The sequence below is a fragment of the Cajanus cajan genome, chromosome 4 (assembly GCF_000230855.2).
Source record: "Cajanus cajan strain Asha chromosome 4, NIPB_CcT2T_4, whole genome shotgun sequence".
Lineage (NCBI taxonomy): Eukaryota > Viridiplantae > Streptophyta > Magnoliopsida > Fabales > Fabaceae > Cajanus > Cajanus cajan.
In genome coordinates, this window is record NC_138520.1 from 35,961,457 (window position 1) to 35,985,927 (window position 24,471).

Sequence of the window (24,471 nt, forward strand, 5' to 3'; positions counted from 1 at the left end):
TGTTGGTGAGTGAAGCCAACGGGCCAGGAGTGGTCAAGAATACTTGGAGAACCAAAAGTGGTTTATGAATACCAGCGTTGGTAAATGATGGAGGTGAGTAGTAGAAGTGAAACACAATCTCCTCCTAAACTCCTCCTAGGCTCGGATCTTCTTCAATGGAGGTAGAAGTACTCTTGAAGAACTCATGAAGATGATGAACTCTTGCTGAACTTAGAAGACAGAAGCACCCAAGCTCAAGTACTCAAGGGATTGCACACTTCAAAGAAAAGGAAACTAGGTTTTCCTAAGGTTTTTGAAGGCATTCTCTTGGTTTTCTCTATTGGATGAATTCGGTGACTCTTGAGGGAATTTGGCTGAAGAAATATTCAGAAAATTCTCATATATCAAAAGTGTGTTACAAGGTGAGAAAGGTTACATTTATAGGAGGGAAAATTAGGTTAACTTGGATGGCACCTTGGTGAACCAAGTTGGCGCCAAGTTTGAATTTCAAATTTGAATTTGAAATTCAAACTTTGGCCAACTCACACACTCACACGTATGCTACCCTCATCTAAGTGTCATTTAGGAGTGATTTGGAGTGAATTTGAGGCTCACATGGCCGGATCCTTCCCATGCCATCCATGTGACTCAAATTCAATTCAAATTACTTCTAAATGATGCTTAAATGAAACCTATTTCTCCTATTAATGTAATCCTCCTAAAAACCTAATCTAATGACCAAAATACAATGGTCTAGTGAATACAATCAATAGGAAAAATTACAAGAATGAAAATGAGCCCAATATTGGGTATCAAAAGCCCAAAGGCCCATGAAGCCCAAAACTAGGCCCAACTAGCCTAAACCTAAACTATGGTCAAAATACAAGACCAACAACAAAGTAAATTCCTATACTCATAAAAGACAATAAAAACATGGTGTTCAATCAATCAAAGCCCAAGTGAGAAGCACCCTAGGCCCACCAAGCCCATCGGGCCCACTAAGCTCTGAAGCAATCAAATCTTCAAGTAACCTCCTGGCCATAGCTCTAGTGGTTGGGCCTTTAGCCCATGCTCTTCCATCATTCCCTCCCTCTTGAGAAGGATTCGTCCTCGAATCTGAAGACTCTTCCTCATCATCGCTAGCACCTACAAAAGGTTTAAGATCACTGACATTAAAAGTGGTGCTGACTCCATATTCAGAGGGTAAATCAAGTCTATAGGCGTTATCATTGATACGCTGTAAGACCTGAAAGGGACCATCTCCTCTAGGACTGAGTTTAGACTTCCTTTGATTTGGAAAACGTTCTTTTCTTAAATGAAGCCAAACCCAATCACCTTCCTCGAAGATCATAGACTTCTTGCCTTTACTTCCTTGTTTTGCATATTTCTCATTTTGATTTTGAATATGAATTTTAATCCTTTCATGAAGTTTCTTAACAAAATCAGCCCTTGAAGTCCCTTCCTTATGAATGAAATGTTCAACATTAGGAAGAGGTATCAAGTCCAAAGGAGTTAAAGGATTAAACCCATAAACAGCCTCAAAAGGAGAAATATTGGTAGTTTTATGAACTACCCTATTGTAGGCAAATTCAATATGAGGTAAAAACTCATCCCAAGATTTGTGATTACCCTTTAGGACTGCCCTAAGCATAGTAGACAGAGATCTATTCACTACCTCAGTTTGGCCATCTGTTTGAGGATGACAAGTAGTTGAAAAGAGGAGTTTAGTTCCTAGTCTTGACCATAAGACACGCCAAAAATGGCTTAGAAACTTTGTATCTCTATCTGAAACTATAGTTTTAGGAAGCCCATGAAGTTTAACCACATCTCTAAAGAAGAGTTTTGCAATGTTGCTTGCATCATCTACTTTGTGGCATGGAATAAAATGAGCCATTTTACTAAAACGGTCCACTACCACAAAAATAGAATCCATTCCCCTTTGGGTTCTAGGTAAACCTAGCACAAAATCCATGCTAATATCTACCCAAGGAGAAGAAGCAACAGGCAAAGGTGTGTATGTTCCATGAGGCATTACTTTAGACTTAGCTTGTAAACAAGCTAAACATCTAAAACAATGCCTTTGGACATCTTTTCGCATATGAGGCCAATAAAATTTTTCTTTTAGCAAACTAAGGGTTTTATCAACACCAAAGTGCCCCATAAGCCCACCTTCATGACTCTCTTTAATTAATAGTTTCCTAATGGATCCTTGGGGTATACACAATCTTCCTTCTTTGTATAAATACCCCTCAGCCATATAAAAACCATCAAAAGCTTTTTGTTGACATTTTTTATAATTAACACCAAATTCAAGATCTTCTTCATACAATTCCCTAATATTATCAAATCCAAGAATTTGAGTTCCTAGAGACACAAGCAAGGTATGTCTCCTAGATAAAGCATCAGCTACAACATTGGATTTTCCTTTCTTGAATTTAATAATATATGGAAATTGTTCAAGAAACTCTAACCATTTGGCATGTCTCTTATTTAATTTACCTTGACCTCTTAAATATTTAAGTGACTCATGGTCACTATGGATGACAAACTCTTTGGACACAAGATAGTGCTCCCAAGTTTGTAAAGCTCTAACCAAGGCATACAACTCTTTATCATAGGTAGGGTAATTGAGGGAGGCACCTTTTAGTTTTTCACTAAAATATGCAATGGGGTGTCCTCCTTGCAATAACACAGCTCCTATGCCAACTCCTGATGCATCACATTCTAGCTCAAAGGTCTTTTCAAAATTTGGTAGAGCTAAAATAGGTGCATTAGTAAGTTGATCTTTAAGTAATTGAAATGCTTGGTCATGCTTTGAAGTCCAATTAAATAAAGTATCTTTTTTAACTAGCTCATTCAATGGTGAAGCAATGCTAGAGAAGTTAGGCACAAATCTTCTATAAAAACTTGCTAATCCATGAAAACTCCTAACTTCACTAACATTTTTAGGCTTGGGCCACTCTTGAATGGCTTTGATTTTCTCGGGATCCACTTGAACCCCATTTTTGCTTACAATGAACCCTAGGAAAACCACATGATCCACACAAAAAGTACATTTTTCAAAATTTGCAAATAATTGGTTTTCCCTAAGGATCATCATAACTTCTCTAAGATGTCCAAAATGATCATCTTGAGATCTACTATAGATTAAAATGTCATCAAAATAAACAACCACAAATTTTCCTATACACTCTCTCAAGACATGATTCATAAGCCTCATGAATGTACTTGGTGCATTAGTTAAACCAAAAGGCATAACTAGCCACTCATATAATCCAAATTTGGTCTTAAAAGCAGTTTTCCACTCATCACCCTCTTTGATTCTTATTTGGTGATAACCACTTTTAAGATCAATTTTAGAAAATATAGATGCACCATGTAATTCATCAAGCATATCATCAAGTCTAGGGATTGGGTGCCTGTACTTGATTGTGATATTGTTAATGGCCCTACAATCACTACACATTCTCCATTTTCCATCTTTCTTGGGCACTAACAATACAGGCACAGCACAGGGACTCAAACTCTTTTGTATCCACCCTTTATTCAATAATTCTTGAACTTGGTTCTCTATCTCCTTAGTTTCTTGAGGATTGGTCCTATAAGCTGGTCTATTGGGTAGGCTAGCTCCAGGCACCAAATCAATTTGATGTTCTATACCCCTAAAAGGAGGAAGGCCCTTTGGACCATCTTTAGGGAATATATCATCAAATTCTTTTAGTAAATGAGAAACTTGAGGAGGTAATGAACTAAGTTCAATGTTTAAATTATGACACTTAAGCACACTTCTACAAAGAAGAAGATAAGAAGGTTTTTCAACAATTAAAGTTTGTTTAAAAGTTTCTTGTTGAACCCCTTCTATAGATTTCTCTTCCTTCTTCTTTGGAGCTTTATGCTTTTTCTCTTTTTTTTTTATTCAAGTTTTTTTTTTCTTCTTCTCTTTTCTTTTTCATTTGTACTTGATCCTCTATCACTTGTGAAGGGGACAAAGGATGAAGTACAAATTTCTTTTCTTTATGAGTGAAAGTAATTTCATTGGTAAGGCCATTGTGCATGGTTTTCTTGTCAAATTGCCATGGCCTTCCCAACAAAATATGACAAGCTTCCATTGGAACTATGTCACAAACCACTTGGTCTTCATAGTTACCAATAGAGAACTTGACTTTCACTTGTTGATTAACATTAATATACCCATCTTCATTAATCCAATGAAGTTGATATGGTTTCGGATGAGGAATAATAGTAAGACCAAGCTTCTCCACCAACCTTGTGCTACAACAGTTGCAACAAGACCCACTATCTACAATGAGAGAACAAGCATTGTCTAAAACTTTACACCTTGTGTGAAAAATGTTCTCCCTTTGTGAAAGATGGAACTCATTAGGTTGGCTTCCTAGAATCCTTCTAATCATGAGAAGTTGACCATCACAAGGATATGCACTTTCAATGGAATGGTCTTCCTCACTTGATTCACTATCACTTGAAGTAGTGGAACTAGACTCATCAACACTACTATAAATGTCTTGCCCCTTCAAAATCATCACCTTTTTAGTTGGGCATTGAGAGGCTATGTGTCCTCTCCCAAGACACTTAAAGCATTTGATATCACTAGTTTTGCTACTAGAAGTGACAATATTTTTATTTTTATCATTTTCTTTTTCTTTTTCTTTTTCTTTGCCAAATTTCTTAGAGGAATCAAAGTGACCCTCCCTCTTGTAGTCTTTCTTAACATAAGAGCTAGATTGAGTTTTTCCTTTAAAAGAGGATTTTCTCAAATTTTGTTGTTCCACCCTTATACAAAGTTGGACCAAATCATCAAGGTCCCTATAAGGGAGTAACTCAACTCTATCTCTTATGTCAAAATTAAGACCACTTAGAAATCTAGCTATGGTCAATCTTTCTTCTTCCCTTATCCCAGCCCTCATGAGATATAACTCCATCTTTTGCCTATACTCCTCAACACTCATACCCTTTTGTTGGAGTCTTTGGAGCTTATCCATAAGCTCCCTACTATAATAAGAAGGAATGTGCCTTCTTCTCATAGCACTCCTCAATTCATTCCAATAAGTGATGGGAGGATCATTGTGAAGTCTTCTCTCTCTTTCCAAGGATGTCCACCAATACATTGCTTGTCCTTGAAAAGCTAGGGTGGCCAAAGGAACTTTTCTTTCCTCACCTACTTGATGACAAGTGAAGATTTGCTCCACTTTCATCTCCCAATCCAAGTAGGTGTCCACATTATCTTTTCCATGAAAGTAAGGGAGATCAACCCTTGATTCCCTCACTTTGTGTTCTTTAATGACTCTCCTAGGTGTTGGTTGATAGTAAGCATCCATATGCATACTACCATCATTAGCTTGGCTTTGAGAATCATTGGAGCTCTTGGTTGAGCTCCTAGAAGAACCTTTTGGACTTTTATTTTTATTTAAACTTTTTAAAAGTTTTTCCTCTCTTTGCTTAATCTTTTGGATTTCTTGTTCCAAAGCCATGATTTGTACTTCTTTTTCAAGTTTCTCTTTTTGTTTTTGAAGCATCTCATCATTTTTCCAAAGTTTTAGTGCTTCAACCTCCTTGACAATTCTTTCAAAACTTTTAGGAGTATCAAAGTCACTACTACCTTGAGAATGATGACTCATGGTTAAGCAAAGAATTTGTATGCTATGCAAAAAGTTATAAAATGTTTTTGGTCTTTTCTAGGAATGAAAATAGCACTTGGAAGTCTAAGTGTACAAGTTGCACTATCAAGGGAGGTGAGCTACAAAGAGCCACTTAATAACCAAGCCTTTTCAAGTGGAAATCACTAAACTCCTTTGTGGTATTTCCAATTCCTCAAAACTTTTCACAAAAATTTTTTTGTATGCTTTTTCACAATTTGTTTGTTTTTGACACTTAACTAAACGTGAGCAAATAAAACTACACAAGTCTAGAAGTTTATAGGCAACAAAGCAAAGCAATTAAGTACAAGAAAACTTAAAAGAAGCAAGTTAAGCAACTAGTCGGATATCCTAAGTGGAAGCTTGAAACATATGAAATTTCCAAGCCACTTCCACTAGTACTACACGTGAGAGTCTATCAAGGGTGTAGATATACCTGACCAGCTTCTTAATACTCCCTCCAAGCTTTACAAATTGGTTTAAAAATACAAGAGAATTGACAAAAATTAAACTAGCCTAAAAAGCAATAAAGTGGCGGCTTTGAAAACCAATTAGTGGCGGTTTTGTGTTCAACTTTTCTAACACTTAACCAAGTGTTTAATCCACCACTAATCCTTCAATATGCTGCTCCTGGACCTGCAAAAGAAACACAACAAAGAGGTTAAGGTGGATGCCTCACAAGGTGAAGGAAATTGGTCACTCAAGTGAAGGAGATTTAGGATGATTTTGGTCACTAAATTAGGTCAAATTTGGTGATTATAGTGTCCAAAATTTTTCCTACTCTTTGTTGAGCAATGCTTGATCCTTGAGCAAGGATTTAAGGCCACTTCCAGCACAGGAAATTATTGAAAGAAAACTAGACAAGCAACAAAGCACAATTTGAAAAGCTTATACCAAAATTAAGAGTAATAGATGTATATGACAAGACTCAAAGAGGTTCATCAAGTAAAACTGAAAATTAAGACTCCAAATAAAAGCTAGCACTTAGAGAGAAGAGTTCCTAGATAGGTACTAGAATAGATGAACAAAACAAAAAAAATTTGAAAGCAATTGGACAAGTATAGAAGAAGTTATAAACAAAACAATAACAAGGAATCAAATAGGTTTTTCAACTTGTATACCTCTCGGCTTTTTCCTTTTAAAATGTCTTCTCTATTTTTTTTTTAATTCTTTCTTTTTCCAGCATCAAGTTAAGAGTCCAGAGAGTATAATTGCCTTTTGTTTCAAATTTTTCTATGATTCCAAGCTATAGAAACCGAACCAACAAAACAGCCAAAAATTAGGTCAAATTTCAAGTGAAAATGTGAAACTAGTGCACTAGTTTTTGGTTTTGGTTTGGATTCTTTTTGAACTCTTTTCTTTTGAACTTTTATAACACTTTAGGCTCTGTTTTTCTCTGTTTTTAGCCTCTAAACTTTTTTTAAATTTGAATCCACAAAAAGAGTGCACTAGAAGTACTTGAAATTTTGATTCACAAAAAAAAATTTGTATAAGATTTTCAATGGAATGTGATTTGAAAACTTAAGTACACAAAGGAAACCTAACTCTAAGGAAACTTACTAGAACTAATAGCAAGTTATGAACACAATAAGGCAAAAGAAAAAGCACATATAGGAGGCAAGATTAATAGGTAATCCGAAAGCAAAATATGGACACAAAACTCAAAATAAAACTAGGTTAAACATGCTATTCAAGGAATTTGCAACAAGTAAAGACTAAACACAAACTTCTAAGACAAAACATGGATTAAAAAACAAAATCTAAATGCAATGCATGTAGTCCAATCATGGACACATATTAGGAATGGAGAGACTCAAAATTAAAATCAAAATAGCACAAGCAAATAATTCCTAACAAGTTGATTGTGGAAGAAAATCAAGAACAATCAACAATGGATCTATGAACACAAGAACATTAAAATATAGATCCGAAAATTGAAACTCAATTAAGACAAACATAAGAACACAAAGAACACAAAATATCACAAGACTATTCGGACCAAAACTCAAGAACACTTATCTCCTTGAAGACCTTGCTCTTGATACCAAAAATGATGGAGGTGAGTAGTAGAAGTGAAACACAATCTCCTCCTAAACTCCTCCTAGGCTCGGATCTTCTTCAATGGAGGTAGAAGTACTCTTGAAGAACTCATGAAGATGATGAACTCTTGCTGAACTTAGAAGACGGAAGCACCCAAGCTCAAGTACTCAAGGGATTGCACACTTCAAAGAAAAGGAAACTAGGTTTTCCTAAGGTTTTTGAAGGCATTCTCTTGGTTTTCTCTCTTGGATGAATTCGGTGACTCATGAGGGAATTTGGCTGAAGAAATATTCAGAAAATTCTCATATATCAAAAGTGTGTTACAAGGTGAGAAAGGTTACATTTATAGGAGGGAAAATTAGGTTAACTTGGACGGCACCTTGGTGAACCAAGTTGGCGCCAAGTTTGAATTTCAAATTTGAATTTGAAATTCAAACTTTGGCCAACTCACACACTCACACGTATGCTACCCTCATCTAAGTGTCATTTAGGAGTGATTTGGAGTGAATTTGAGGCTCACATGGCCGGATCCTTCCCATGCCATCCATGTGACTCAAATTCAATTCAAATTACTTCTAAATGATGCTTAAATGAAACCTATTTCTCCTATTAATGTAATCCTCCTAAAAACCTAATCTAATGACCAAAATACAATGGTCTAGTGAATACAATCAATAGGAAAAATTACAAGAATGAAAATGAGCCCAATATTGGGTATCAAAAGCCCAAAGGCCCATGAAGCCCAAAACTAGGCCCAACTAGCCTAAACCTAAACTATGGTCAAAATACAAGACCAACAACAAAGTAAATTCCTATACTCATAAAAGACAATAAAAACATGGTGTTCAATCAATCAAAGCCCAAGTGAGAAGTACCCTAGGCCCACCAAGCCCATCGGGCCCACTAAGCTCTGAAGCAATCAAATCTTCAAGTAACCTCCTGGCCATAGCTCTAGTGGTTGGGCCTTTAGCCCATGCTCTTCCATCAGTAAATGAAGCCAACGGGCCAAGAGTGGTTGAGAATGTTAGAAAAGAATGGTTCAATCCAAGAGGGGGGTGAATTGGATTCTATGACACTTTAAAAATTTTCAGAGTTCTTAGGATCTTTATTTCAATTCAAACTTTTCTACTATGAATTTTCAAAGAAGTTCCTTAAAAGACTTGATAATGAAAATAAGTCTTATATGCTTTCTTGATTAATCTTTGATCAAGTCCAAAGTTAAGAACAATCAAGATGCAACTCTTTGATTCAGTTTAAAGAAATGTTGTGCATACAAACATGTTAATCAAGATTATTCCCTTTCACACACCCAAGATATTACTCAAAGTAAAAGATAAGGGTAAGAAAAGATTGCACAATTCTTTTATCCTGGTTCAGCGACTCCACATGTGACCTACATCCAGTCCTCAATCATAACCTGATCAAGATTTGTTCCATTATCTCAATGAAGAAGTTTTACAAGCATACCACACATGCATATACTCCTACATTCAAGATAACCACTTTCTTGACCCCAAGAAAGCACCTCTTGTAGAAACCCACTACAAGAATTCCTTACCACTTGAGACACCTACTCAAGATTTACAATTATTCCCAAAGAATTAAAGGAACGAATTCACCTGGAAACTGAACAAATCAGACTGTGAATTCAGAAGAAAATCTCAATCTTTCTCTTTCAAGAATGTGATGATGATGATGAACTTTTTCAAAGCATTTCAGAAAACGTTTCACTTCTTGGTTTCATAAAGAAAACACTCCAAGAAGGTCACAAAGACTTCACAATAACGTTTTTCTCTTTTTGATTGTTAACTCATTCTCTGTGCTGAAGTTTCAAAGTGTGAAAACTATTTATAACATTTTCAGAACCAGATAATCGATTATTTTAAAGGATAATCGATTATTTTGTTCTTCATGATTTCTGGAAATCAACCAAGAACAGATTAATCGATTATTTTGCAGGATAATCGATTATTCCAGAGAATGACTCCTGGGATAATCAATTATTTCACAAATAATCGATTATTACAACAAGGCATCCTTTTCACTTGTTGCTGGAATAATCGATTATATTTAATGATAATAGATTATTTTGAGTCAGTTTTCAAAAACTCTGTTTTATATCTCAAAATAACTTTTCAAGTTTCTAACTGTCGCCACCGGCCCGAAACGGGCTTTCGGCATTCGCGAAGGATGGTTGGACTCTTTTATTGTTTTGAAAAGTATGGATTGCTAGAATGACTTATTCTCAAACTGAGACCTCGTCAAACGAGCAATTTTATTAAATGTCTCACCAATCCATGTTAATCCCAAGCGGGACCCTCCATGGATTAGTGGTTTTCGCAAAAGGAGGGGTTCGTGGAGTCGCCACCAATGTTTTACTCAAAACATTGGAAAAAGGGATAAGGCAATTGATTTTATAAATCAACTTTGGCCATTACAACCAGAGTTGGGTAAGGGAGTCGGTTACGCGTGGGGAAGGTGTTAGCACCCCACAGCGCCCCTTTCGGGTTCCCTATGACAGATTATTTCTAAAATAACAGTGTAAAATTACTAAATTACCCCTATTTATTCTAAGCAATTATAAATTAACTATCTACATGATGACAGTTTAAATATGCACACAGAAAGCAGTAAAAGGAAGGACTTTAAGAAGAAACCTTTGAAGCGTGCTTTTATATATTTCGTAAAACTGGGAAGCTTTTTGGCGTTCCCTCGCTCTACAAGTTCGCTCGCTCCTTCCTAAAAACTTTTAACTATGGAAATCCGGAGGATTTCCCTTCGACTAGGTTCGATCCTCAAGCAAAATGGCTCGGGGCTCAAGAACTTTGTCGGATCAACTCTCCGAGTGATTTCTAGGGCAGAACACTGCTCAAAAACCCCAGAATACTCAAGGAGAGGGTTAAAACTATGTTGAAAAGTGTGGAATGACGTCAAAATGACGCCATATTTATAGGGAATAGGCGCAATACGGGCTATGGAATCAATACGGCCGTATTGAAATTTTTGAACTTCAATACGGCCGTATTGAGTTCAATACGGCCGTATTGAAATTCAGAAATTTCAATGCGCCCGTATTGAGTTCACTGCGGCTGTATTGAAGCTTCAATACGGCCGTATTGATTTCAGTACGGCCGTATTGAAGTTTCAGAAACTTCAATACGCCGTATTGAGTTCACTGCGGCCATATTGAAGCTTCAATACGGCCGTATTAAGTTTAGTACGGCCGTATTGGGCTTCATTCCCTCCACTTCCTTATTTTAAGCTACTCTAAGACCTCTAAACCTACAGATAGCCATCCTATGGTCTTCTAGGAGTCCTTCTGGCTGACTTTCCTTCGATCTTTGAGGGTCTTCGAGTTTTATTTCCGACCCGGACAATTTTAGGGGTCTACAGCTGCCCCCCCTTTACTTAGTCAAACGGCCTTTTGGTGTACCGATTGACATGTAAAGGAGTTGACCCAATTGTCCGGGGAATAAGCCATCCTTCCGACTTGTAGTGTCTTCAGGTGGGAAAATTGTTGAGTAGCCTCTCCAGGTTGGTGCATACCTCCGCGCTTCTAGTCACTTTGGTAGCGTGAGCCTTGCCCTCTCCAGGGTGAGTTTGCCCTCTCCAGGGTGAGTATTAGTCGTCGCCTCTCCAGGCTCGTGCGTGAGTCTTGCCCTCTCCAGGGTGAGTTTGCCCTCTCCGGGGTGAGTATTAGTCGTCGCCTCTCCAGACTTGTGCGTGAGTCTTGCCCTCTCCAGGGTGAGTTTGCCCTCTCCGGGGTGAGTATTAGTCGTCGCCTCTCCAGACTTGTGCGTGAGTCTTGCCCTCTCCAGGGTGAGTTTGCCCTCTCCGGGGTGAGTATTAGTCGTCGCCTCTCCAGACTTGTGCGTGAGTCTTGCCCTCTCCAGGGTGAGTTTGCCTTCTCCAGGGTCTGCCTCCGTGTTCTTGACGACATTGGCAATGTGAGTTTGCCCTCTCCAGGGATTTGAGATGATTTTTGTCTCCACAGTCCACGATGCTGCTTCGACGGTTTTTCTGATTTTGTGCCGCTGAGGGCTGGATAACGCAGGGATCCGTCTAGGGGATGTGCAGTCATTCATAGGTTCTTGTGCCCCAACTTTCCATTGCGTAGTTGGTACCCATGGGGAATTTCTATCTCCTTGGGGTGTAGACACAGATGCTCTTCTTGAATTGAGCGATGCCTTATGTTTGGCTGACGTCCTTTCGACGTTGGTGGAGTATCCCGGTTATCTTTATTCGGGTAACTCTTTTTGATTTTTGGATTTTGTTGCCTCTGTGTAGGCTGTTATCCGTTAGGGGATTTTGTCATTGGTTGTGATTGGCCTCTTCTGTTAGGCAGATCATCTTGATGTTCAATGATAGGCTGAAAGCCGAATTCCACTTGGGGAATGATTTATTGATCTTTTTATGATTTTTGCTTTTTGAAGGAAGTGCCTCTGAGTAGGCGAATTATCTTGATGTTTGATGATTGGCTGAAAAGCCAAATTCCGCTTGGGGAATTGTTATTAATTTCTTTTTTGGGTTTTCCTTTTTGAAGGAGTGCCTCTTGTGTAGGCGACTAGGGATTTGAAGTTCTCATGTATCCCAGAGTATTGTTTAGAAAGCCTCTTCAGGCTTAGCTTCACTCTTCGTTTGAGTTGGAAAGCTATCTTCCACTGAGGAAGTCTAAGTCCTTTGACTTGGATATTTTGTTTGGATCATGCTTCCGTTGGGGAATTTTGCTGATCTCGCTTTGATAGCTTTCACTGGGGAATTTGGCCCGTGAGTGGAAGCTGAGATATCTCTGGGGAGTATTATTTCTGCGAGCCTCTCCAGGCTCAATTATTCTGTACAATTTGTCGAGTATTATTTCGGCGAGCCTCTCCAGGCTCAGTTATTCTGAGAGAGTATTATTTCGGCAAGCCTCTCCAGGCTCAATTATTCTGAGAGAGTATTATTTCGGCGAGCCTCTCCAGGCTCAGTTATTCTGAGAGAGTATTATTTCAGCAAGCCTCTCCAGGCTCAGTTATTCGAGGCGATTGATTTTTCTAAATCTTTTGCCTTTTTTGTCGTTTTTGGCTTTTTCTGTATTTTTTGCCTTTTTGTTGATTTGCGGCTTTTTCTGTTGACCGCTGCCATACACAAGCAATTTTCTATTTTTTCTATTTTATGCAATTGCCTCATGATAAGGTCTTTGAATGTGCAACTAATGTGTGTGTGATGCACAAATGCAAGTTTGATTATTTTATTAATGCTTTTTAGAAAAATGAATGGCTCTCCCTATCCTCCTCTTCTTGGAGAAATTTCTGTCATCGACGAGAGGGAATATTTTTGTGAGCCTTTTATGCAGGAGATTATGGATTTTATAGGAACCCCTCCAATTTTCTTTATTTGACCGATTATTAAGAGAGTTTGTACAATTTTTGAAACATCAATTTAGAGGCATAATCACATGGTCAAGAGAGAAAAGAAACAAAATGGATATTTTATTTGATATTCAACAATGTTTTTACAGAAAGATATACAGAAGGAAATTTCTGAAGAATGGCTGGCCAGGGTAGGCTATATACATTGGGCTTAACAATTATATCTGTAATTGTTGCTCTTTACGTTCCCCTAATTGCTTCGGCCTGAGCCAGGAATGTAGATGCTGCAAGACGCTTGCTTCTAGAAGATAATCACTTGAACCGCCTTTCGGTTTTCGATTCAAGCGATCGTTGCTTGCTTTGTTTTTACATCTTATTCTTTTGCCCCTAACTTTTGCCTAGGACGTATCCTAGCGGGGATAATTTTGCCGTTGTTTTGCCTAGTACCCTTGTACTGGCGGGCTTTTTATTTTGCCCTAACTTTTGCCTAGGACGCCCTTTTCGGGTTTTCATCCTAGCGGGCCTATGCAAGCAACGTCTTCAAGCATAGTACTTCTTTACCACGTCAGCGTTGACTGGGTATCGAAGTTCTTCTCCATCCATGTCTATGAGGATTAATGCTCCTTTTGAGAAAGCTCGCTTTACCACATACGGTCCTTCGTGATTTGGGGCCCACTTTCCGATTTTGTCCTTTTGAGTTGGTAGTAATTTCTTCATTACCAACTCTCCCTCATGGTAGACTCGAGGGTGGACTTTCTTGTCAAGAGCCTTTTTGATCTTCCTCTGATAGGCTTGACCATGGCATATGGCGTTCAGCCGTTTCTCTTGGATAAGGTTCAACCGGTCGTATCGGCTTTGAACCCTTTCTGCCTCGGAAAGTTTTGCTTCCATGATTACCCTTATATAAGGTTTTTCGACTTCGACGGGTAGAACTGCCTCCTGAAGTCCTATAACCATGAAGAGCAAAGGGTAATATCTCGTGTCAGTCTTTAAATGAGACAACCATCTTTTGCACTATTTTCTTGATGTTCTTTTTGGTTGCCTCGACTGCCCCATTCATCTTTGGCCGATATGGGGAAGAGTTGTGGTGTTGGATCTTGAATTCTTGGCTCAGTTCTTCCCCCATTTTGTTGTTCAGATTAGATCCATTATCAGTGATGATTTATTTCTCTATACTTCCACTAGATTATTCTAAAATCTTTTGGGACAAGAGAGAAAAGAAGGGAAAGATATTTTTATTCTGAAGTTTGTGTTTTAGAGGGGATTTATTTTTCAAAAATGGTTTTTGTAAGAATGGTTAGCCGAGGTAGGCTTATGTGTTTAGGCTTGTTTGATTAAACACTTATGAAGTTAAGAAAATCTTTGTTTATTGACGTTGTGATTTTGACAACTTGGATAGCTTCTCTTGAACCTTTCTTTTTGAATTCGGTTCATGGTACCATCATGGATTTCTTTTGTTTTTTGATTGTCCTTATTTTTGCCTAAAATACCCTTTTGGCGTTTTAGCGGACTTTTGTTTTTGTTCATTTTTGCAACCCTAACTTTTGCCTAGGTCACCCTTTCGTGGGATTCCTAGCGGGTCTTTTGCTCTTATTTTTACGCATTCCCTTTTTGGGTTTCCTGCCGAGCTTCTTTTGTTTTTAGGATTTCTTTTTATCCATGATGGCACTTGTCGAGGCCAAGGGAAGGTGCTCCAAGTTGTCACACACACTTCCACATAAAAATGATGTGGGTTTATTATTATTAAGATGATTCTAACCTCATTCATGTTTATTCAAACAGGGTTAAAAAATGTGGTTTAGAATTTTATTATAAGCAAGAAAAGAAGCAATGAGAAAGAATGATTTTATTATAATCATAGTGGAAACATTAGTCTTTATTTCATCACTGATATGGGTCCCAATGTTGACCTCTTCTATCTCTCGGCCTTGCCCCAAATTCACGGTCTCCAATTTCTTTTGACACGGTTGGAGTAGACGAGCTTCTTGATCTAGCAGTCTTTGCAGATCTGGAGAGATGGTCTCCTCATCACTGTCCAACTCAACCCATTCATCCTCAACTTTTGGATCCCGGTCAGAGCGAACAATTATAGACACAATTATTTTATTGGTTCTGTTTAGGTTTAGAATTATTAATGTTAATGAGGAAAGAGAGAAAAGAACAAAAGAGAGAATGATATGTGAAAAATGCCTCTTTATTGATATGTATTAAATTTTGTACAAAGACCCTTATTTACATGAAAAGGTTCTCATGATCTCGGGTACTGATCATGAGTCCCTAAAAGAAAAGAAAAATATGGAGGGGCCCTATTGTGGCTTGCCATTCTCTACTCCTGCTTTGGTAGAGGATTCTCGCTCACGTCGGGTGCTGTCGAATCGAAAGTGACCCACCCAGCATCGATAAGGTCTTGGACCTTATTTTTGAGAGCTCTACATTTCTCAGTTGAATGCCCCGATGCCCCCGAATGGTATAGACATTTGTCTTGCGGTTTGTACTAATAGGGATGAGGTGGATCAATCTTCTTTAGTGGAACGTAAGCTAGAAGACGTGCTTCCACTAGCTTCGGCAGGAGGTCGCTATATGTGGTCGGAAGTTTATCAAACTTCTTCACAGGGTTGTATTGCGACTTTCCTGACTTCGAAGTGGAAGAAGATGAAGAAATATTTACGGCATTGACTCCTCCCTCCTTCTTCTTCCCGTAGGTCTTCTTGGCTTCAAATGATTGGGAAAGCCCAGCTAGCTTCCCACTTTTCAGCCCTTGTTCCACTCTTTCGCCAATGGTGATGATGTCCGAGAAGAGTGTTGTCGTGTTCCCTATCATCTTGTCATAATAGGGACCGGTCAACGAGTTTATGAACAAGGACACCGTCTCCTTATCCGACAGCGGGGGCTCTATTTGTGCCGCCAACTCCCTCCATCGTTGGGCGTACGCCTTGAAAGATTCATCATTATTCTTGCTCAAGGCTTGAAGATCGGACCTATCGGGTGTTAGGTCGATGTTATACTTATAGCGCTTGAGAAAGGCGTCGGCCAACTGCCTCCACGTGCACACTTGATTTCCATCCAGCTGCATATACCAATTGAGTGCAGTTTCAGCCAAGCTCTCTTGAAAGCAATGAATTAAGAGCTTTTCATTGGTAGCATATGCAGCCATTTTTCGGCAATACATGGTGAGATGACTTTTGGGGCAAGTCGATCCCACGTATTTCGGGAAATCTGGCACTTTAAATTTAGGAGGGAATTGAATGTCCCTCACCAAGCACATATTGGCAGCATCTTTGACATCAAAATCATGCCCCTCCATAGCCCTTAGCCGATCCTCTAGGGCGTGGAATTGTTCTTTTGAAACCTCGGGCTCTTTGATTACAATTCCAGCCCCTATAGGTATAGCGTGTGGAGGTTCTTCCTCGTGCTCTTCCTCCTCATGATGATGGGACTCATGGTCACTATGGTGAGACCCATGTACATTATGGTGACGCATGAGTTCCATCATTTGCGCCATTTTTTCTTTGAGCTGTGAGAGCTCGGCTGTAAGCTTCTTGTTTTGGTCCTCCAGCGCTTCCATCTTCTTGATTTTCTGTGCGCGTGTGAGGACAGAGAGATGACCAGCCACTTTCTAAAATGTTTTAATCTAATTAGTTTATTCATGGTATGAATACACTCTCGATGTGAGCTTGATAAGACTCCATCTTTAAGGCACTGCCTTTTTAAGATGAAGGTTTATCACCCTCCCTAGCCTATGATCTCTCCCCAACGGAGAATCTCAATAGTCATGGGTCCCTTTCACTCTCATCAAGAGGTATTGGTGAACCTAAAATGCATGGTTTATGAGGATGCATGATGTCTTATTGGTAATGATGCACATGCTCCTCATTTTTATTATATTTTCACACATGATTTTTCCTCTCATGTCATGGTTTTTTCATGCATGGGGATTATTCTTTAGACCTTATCACGAGGTTATTTATTAATGCACAAACAATTGCACATAAGCATTTACACAAACAATTCACTCATCCACGAACAGTCACGAGCGAATCACGAGGTAGGGGTATCCTGCAGAAATGGTGCATATTCAAGGTGGTTCTAACTGTTCTCACCAGTCTAAGGCCCCCAAGGTGCCCCCATTATAGGGACCCAATTCCTCTCATCGTAGGTCGATGGAAAGCTCCAACGCACCGTCGGACTCAAGTTCATGGTTATCACCTTGAGTGATGTTTTCCGACAACGGTCTACGGGCACCTATAGACCCATTCGACAACCGGCCGTACTAACATCCACTCCCTATGGTTAATCACTCATGCCCCCGGGTATAGAGGGAACTGTTGTGTGCAAAGGTTTGTGTGCAGTTTTTATTTCAAACAATTGCGTAAATTTAAAAATACAACAGTTATTAAAGCCAAATAGATAAACATGTTATCATACAAGTGAGGGGTAATAAAGTAATTTTAACTATTATTTGTTAAAAATAATCTGTCACTAAATGGGACTGACTCAGTACGATCTCCCCAGTGAAGTCGCCATCTGTCGCCACCGGCCCGAAACGGGCTTTCGGCATTCGCGAAGGATGGTTGGACTCTTTTATTGTTTTGAAAAGTATGGATTGCTAGAATGACTTATTCTCAAACTGAGACCTCGTCAAACGAGCAATTTTATTAAATGTCTCACCAATCCATGTTAATCCCAAGCGGGACCCTCCATGGATTAGTGGTTTTCGCAAAAGGAGGGGTTCGTGGAGTCGCCACCAATGTTTTACTCAAAACATTGGAAAAAGGGATAAGGCAATTGATTTTATAAATCAACTTTGGCCATTACAACCAGAGTTGGGTAAGGGAGTCGGTTACGCGTGGGGAAGGTGTTAGCACCCCACAGCGCCCCTTTCGGGTTCCCTATGACAGATTATTTCTAAAATAACAGTGTAAAATTACTAAATTACCCCTATTTATTCTAAGCAATTATAAATTAACTATCTACATGATGACAGTTTAAATATGCACACAGAAAGCAGTAAAAGGAAGGACTTTAAGAAGAAACCTTTGAAGCGTGCTTTTATATATTTCGTAAAACTGGGAAGCTTTTTGGCGTTCCCTCGCTCTACAAGTTCGCTCGCTCCTTCCTAAAAACTTTTAACTATGGAAATCCGGAGGATTTCCCTTCGACTAGGTTCGATCCTCAAGCAAAATGGCTCGGGGCTCAAGAACTTTGTCGGATCAACTCTCCGAGTGATTTCTAGGGCAGAACACTGCTCAAAAACCCCAGAATACTCAAGGAGAGGGTTAAAACTATGTTGAAAAGTGTGGAATGACGTCAAAATGACGCCATATTTATAGGGAATAGGCGCAATACGGGCTATGGAATCAATACGGCCGTATTGAAATTTTTGAACTTCAATACGGCCGTATTGAGTTCAATACGGCCGTATTGAAATTCAGAAATTTCAATGCGCCCGTATTGAGTTCACTGCGGCTGTATTGAAGCTTCAATACGGCCGTATTGATTTCAGTACGGCCGTATTGAAGTTTCAGAAACTTCAATACGCCGTATTGAGTTCACTGCGGCCATATTGAAGCTTCAATACGGCCGTATTAAGTTTAGTACGGCCGTATTGGGCTTCATTCCCTCCACTTCCTTATTTTAAGCTACTCTAAGACCTCTAAACCTACAGATAGCCATCCTATGGTCTTCTAGGAGTCCTTCTGGCTGACTTTCCTTCGATCTTTGAGGGTCTTCGAGTTTTATTTCCGACCCGGACAATTTTAGGGGTCTACACTAACTCATCATCATACTCACTCTTAGTCAGATTAGATAAAGATTAACTCGTGCACAAAGCACACACATGCAAAATAAACTAAACAAAAAAATACAAATTATGAGCTACTCCTATTACACATCATAATAGCCATATTTTCTTCTTGACTTTGTTTTTTACTTGTTGATGTCCTTGGTCAGCTTTGATTCTCATAATCCACATTTTGTTATCATGAAAACCTTCATTCTCCAAGTTTGAGTTTATTCACCACTCCATGAATCTCAACAGAGAATACTCAGGTCCAGGAGTGGACGACAATACTCAATGTTCTTCATTTTGATATCTAGTGGAACCCTTCAGTTGAAGGAGACTGGACGTAGCTCAGTTGAGAAAATTAGTATAAAATGATTTCATTGCTTTTCCTGTTTAACTAGGAACAAATCTTCTTTACTGAATAAATCTTTGTGAAAGACTTCGTCCAATATTTACACATCGTTAAAACCATTTTTCAGACGAAGACGCAATTTCGTTTAACAAATATATTACACTAAAAAGCTTTATCTACTGCTTGTCTTTAAACGAAACTATCTTGAAAAGGAAAGTGTAACAACTTTAATAATTATTATTATAAACCATTTTCCTTAGCAATCGATAAACCTGTCAGACGCAATGACCTTATGTTAACCAAATTCTGGCCAACTGTCTGATATTCGAAAGTGCATTGGGAGAAGTATATTACTCTTGCAAAAAATGTTTTCAAAATTCCTTCATACACACACACACATATTCAACCCCCCTTCTATGTGTTTTTCCGCTAACTTCACAATTCACCCCTTTCTTAGATTGAGCCATTCTTTTCTATCAATTGGTATGTAGAGAAAGGTTATTGAGTGTTAATCAAGATTTCAAAAATGGCTAATAACAACCTACCTTATGGTGAGGGTGTTTCTATTCATAGACCTCCTATATGTGTTTCTTATACTTTTAAGACACTTGAACCCCTATGATGGAGTTAGGTTGAAGCAATGGAGTGATTCTTGCTTCTTGTGACCTTCTCCGAATATGGAGACCTTTTCCTTGAGCTTGCCACAGATTAAATGAAGGAAGAAGATGATTTAAATGGTAGGATAATCCCTAAGCTAAGGATGGAAGCATCCAAGCTAAAGATCCAAAGGAACGCTCACTTTCAAGTTTAGGAATAGAGGTTTTCCTAGAACTACAGTGGGTGAGGTTTCGGTGACTCTTGGAGAGAATTTGGCTGAAGTAAAATTCAAAATTCTCATTCATTCAAAAGTGTTTACAATAGTGAAGGATTCAAGCATATAAAGCCACGGATCAAGGAGCCATCACATGTGCACTAAAAGTGGCGTTCAATTTTTAGTGCACATGTGATGGCTCCTTGATCCGTGGCTTTATATGATTGAATCCTTCACTATTGTAAACACTTTTGAATGAATGAGAATTTTGAATTTTACTTCAGCCAAATTCTCTCCAAGAGTCACCGAAACCTCACCCACTGTAGTTCTAGGAAAACCTCCATTCCTAAACTTGAAAGTGAGCGTTCCTTTGGATCTTTAGCTTGGATGCTTCCATCCTTAGCTTAGGGATTCTCCTACCATTTAAATCATCTTCTTCCTTCATTTAATCCGTGGAAAGCTCAAGGAAAAGGTCTCCATATTCGGAGAAGGTCACAAGAAGCAAGAATCACTCCATTGCTTCAACCTAAATCCATCAAGTGGTATCATGAGCAAGGTTGCTTCCTTGAGCTAAGTAATCCTTTTCCACCGAATACTTTTGTGTTTTTGTGTTCTCTTATGTCTCATATTGGTTGTTCTGTTTGGATCTAAATTTTTGTTTTAAATTTGATGGATCCAAGTGAGTGATTGTCACTTGTGTTCAATCCGGCAATTACTACAAATTAGGCATTCTACTTGTGCTTATATTTTTTGGTTTGATTGAGTCATTGTTTATCTCCTTGATTTTATTTGGCTGGTTCATTGAGTATGCATGTGTTTTGATTTTATTTTTGAATCTTAGTTTTGTCAAGTCATGTTTAGTCCTTTAAAATGTCAAAAAAATATTCAAGATGTGCTTGTGTTCATATGCTGAAAATTTTTTTATTCTTTTGAGTGTTGGCCGAGACTCATTGTTGATCATATGTTCTTTGCTTGTGTGCTTTTCCTTTACATTTTTGAGTTCATATTCATCATTAGATCATTGATGAATTCTTAGAGTTAGGTTTCTTTTGTGTATTTGAGTTTTCAAATGTTACCTTCCAATTCAAAAAGTAAATCAAGTAATTCTACTTAGAAATTTTAAGTGATACTTGTGTTTCTAGTGTATCAATTGCATTGGATCCAAATTTTTAAAGTTTGTTTGCTGGAAAAACAGAGAACTACAGAGTATATTGAAGTAAAAAGGATCCAAAAACATTTTCATCTAAAACTACACTAGAAATTGAACTTTCACTTGAAATTAATCATTCTAGTAGTTTGGTTCATGTCTATTTGATTGGTAAATTTTTTGATGTAAAAGGCAAATTATCTTCTCTGGAAAAGCAATTTGAATTCAGCAAAACAAAGAGTTAAAAAAAAATATAAAAGAAAAGCCGAGAAGGAAAAACAATTGAAGAAAAGTCAAATTTCATCAAATACTTTGAACTACTAGTTTGATTTTGCTTCTTTGATTACTTCCAAAAAAAATTTGGTTTTGTTAATCTCCTCTAGTTCCTATCTAGGAGTCTTCCTAATTGAGTGCTAGCTTGTTTTGGAGTCTTAATTTTTGCTTTAATTCTTTGGCTTTCTTTGAGTCTTGTCATAAACACCTATTCCTTCAATTTTGGTATAAGCTTTGATAAATTGTGCTTTTGATGCTTGTCTAAGTTTTCTTTGTTAAACATTTTGTGCTGGAAGTTGCCTCAAATCCTTGCTAAAGAACCAAACATGGACTCAACAAGGATAGGAAAGGAGTTTTGAAACAAAGACCTTAAAATTTGACCTAAATTTGGTGACCTAAAACTCCTAAAACTACCTTCACAAGAGTGATCAATCCTTTCATCTTGTGAGCAGCCTACTTTCACCTATTTGTTGTGTTCACTGTGCAGGTTCAAGGAGCATCAAAGGACCAAGGTTGGTGGTGGATTAAAGCATTCAAACAAGTGATGGAAAAATGTGGCTGAAAATCCGTCACTAAAGTGGTTTCAAAAACCGTCACAATTTTTGTTTCTTAAGATTAGTTTAATTTCTTGCATTTTTCTTGTAAATTCAATCAATTTGTAATAACTTGGAGGGAGTATTAAGAAGCTGGTCAGGTATATCTAATCCCTTATAGTCACTCACGTGTAGTACTAGTGGAAGTGGCTTGGAAATTTCATATGTTTCAAGCTTCCACTTAGGGAAAATCCGACTAGTTGCTTAATATTGTTTCCTTTGATTTGTTTGTTTTTAGTTTTTTTACTTTGCTTTATTAATTCGACTAGCATGTGTAGAATTTAAATTGCCCACGTTTAGTTGTAATAAAAAATACTTGTGAAAATCATCAATCATTAAAAGTTTGTGAAAAAAATTTGTGGAATTGAGAATACCACAAGGAAGTTTAGTTATTTCCACTTAAAAAGGCTTGGTTATTAAGTGGCTTTTAGTAGATCACCTCCCTTGATAGTGCAATTTGTACACTTAGACTTCCAAGTGTTAGTCTTGTTCCTAGAAAAGACCAAAAAAATATATATATCTTTTCTTTTTGCATAGCATATAAAACTCTTTTTGTTTAATCATGAGAAGACATTCCTTAGGTATTAGTGAATCAAGCTCTTCAAAATATTTTTCACATCCTACTCAAGAGCTTAAATCACTAACACCATAGACAAAGCAAGAAGTGTTAACAAGAGAGAAAGAAAAACTTGAAAGAAAAACACAACTTGCAATTTTGGAGGAAGAAATTCTCATCCTTAAACAAAAGGAAGAAAAACTTTTGGCAAAAGAAAAATTGAGAAAAACAAGGAAAAAAGAAATAAAAAAGGCATGTCTATTAGGGAAGAGTAAGGAGGAAAATATCTCCTCTAAAGGACTTGTAAGTGAAAAGAGTTGTTCTATTATTAAAAACCATTTGCAAAATACTCTCTTTCCACACACAATCCTTAACTCTCACCCTTATGCTACCTCTAGTCTTGAAGTAGAGATTCTAGAACAAAATATCTTAAAAGAAAAAGACTCTCAACTTCAAGATGTAGTGAAGAAGGAGTGGACTATATTTAGTTCTATTTCTTATACTACTTCCTTAGAGGTGCACAAGGAAGAAAGTATTTCTTTGGTCTTAATAAAGCGCCCAATTTTTGGTTTATATTGTTTGATGGATACAAATTGTAGTGTTCTATATTCTATGTTTGATCCTATGGCAAGTTCTTATTTCTTTGAACTTAATTTGATTCCTTCCCTACAAGACAAACATAGTTTATATGATCATGAATATCTAACAAACAATCAAATCCAAAATTGCCTAGGAAGTTTCCTAGTAGTCTTTTCTTTATATTTTAGGAAATGCTTAGGTTACCATTTAGGGTACTTTAGACAAGATGTTTTAATTTGTAAAAATCATTCTTTCAATGGTATTAGTCTTAGTGTTATTACATTTTTAGGATTTCATTCTAGGTTGTGCTTAGAAGAGGATCATGTCTTTACCTCAAGGGAGTTTAATTTCAATAGTTTAGTTTTCTTTGCTAGGCTAGATAGAAGGATTCCTCTTAGGATCCACATTCCATTTTCTTCCCATGAACATGTCACCTCTTATACATGGTATGTTGTGCATGTAGGTGATGATTTTTCTCCCATGGATCCTCGTGATTTGAGGACAAATCCTTTTCAAGAGGGAGGGGATGATGGAATCATGCCTAGGAAGGCAAGGGGTGACACATTGAAGGAGTCAAGAGGAGTTGGCTAGACATGAAGGATTGGGCCAGTCAAGGCCCGATGGGCTCGATGAGCTTGGAAGGCCCAAGTTGAGCTTTACACGGGCCTATCTTGTTACAGCCATTTTGTTCTTATGTTTAGTTAGTATAGGTTCCATATATTTTGGTATTGTATTTTGGACCACATAGATTGGGCTTTAGGCTTATTGGGCCTAGTTTTGGGCTTCATGGGCCTTTTGGCTTTTGGTACCCAATATTGGGCTCATTTTCATTCTTGTAATTTTTCCTTTCTATTGTATTTGAATGGCCATTGTATTTAGGCCATTAGAATAGAATTGTACAAGAATTACTTAAATAGGAAATTTAAACTAAAACTAGGTTTAATTTGGAAGTCATTTAAGTTACATTTGAGTCACATGTTTAACACCCTTGGTGGCTGAACATGTGCCACTCAAATTAACCCTAAATGGCACTCAAATCAAACTTAGATGCACCTTAGTACCTAAACTCACGGCCAAGCACATGGGAGCCAAAATTTGAATTCAAATTTCAAGTTTGAATTCAAATTTTAGGTGCCACATGTAGGCTTTGATTTAGGCGCCAATGAGTGTATTTCCGGATGCCTACTTAAGTGATCCTTCTCCTTATTGTAATCACTTTGAATGTTAGTGAGAATTTTCTGAATTATCTTCAGCCAAGTTCTCTCTCAAAGTCACCAAGAAAGCCTAGTCTTAGCCTTAGGAAAATCACCTCTCCTAAGCTTAGTCCGTGAGCTTTCTCTTTGATTCTCTAGCT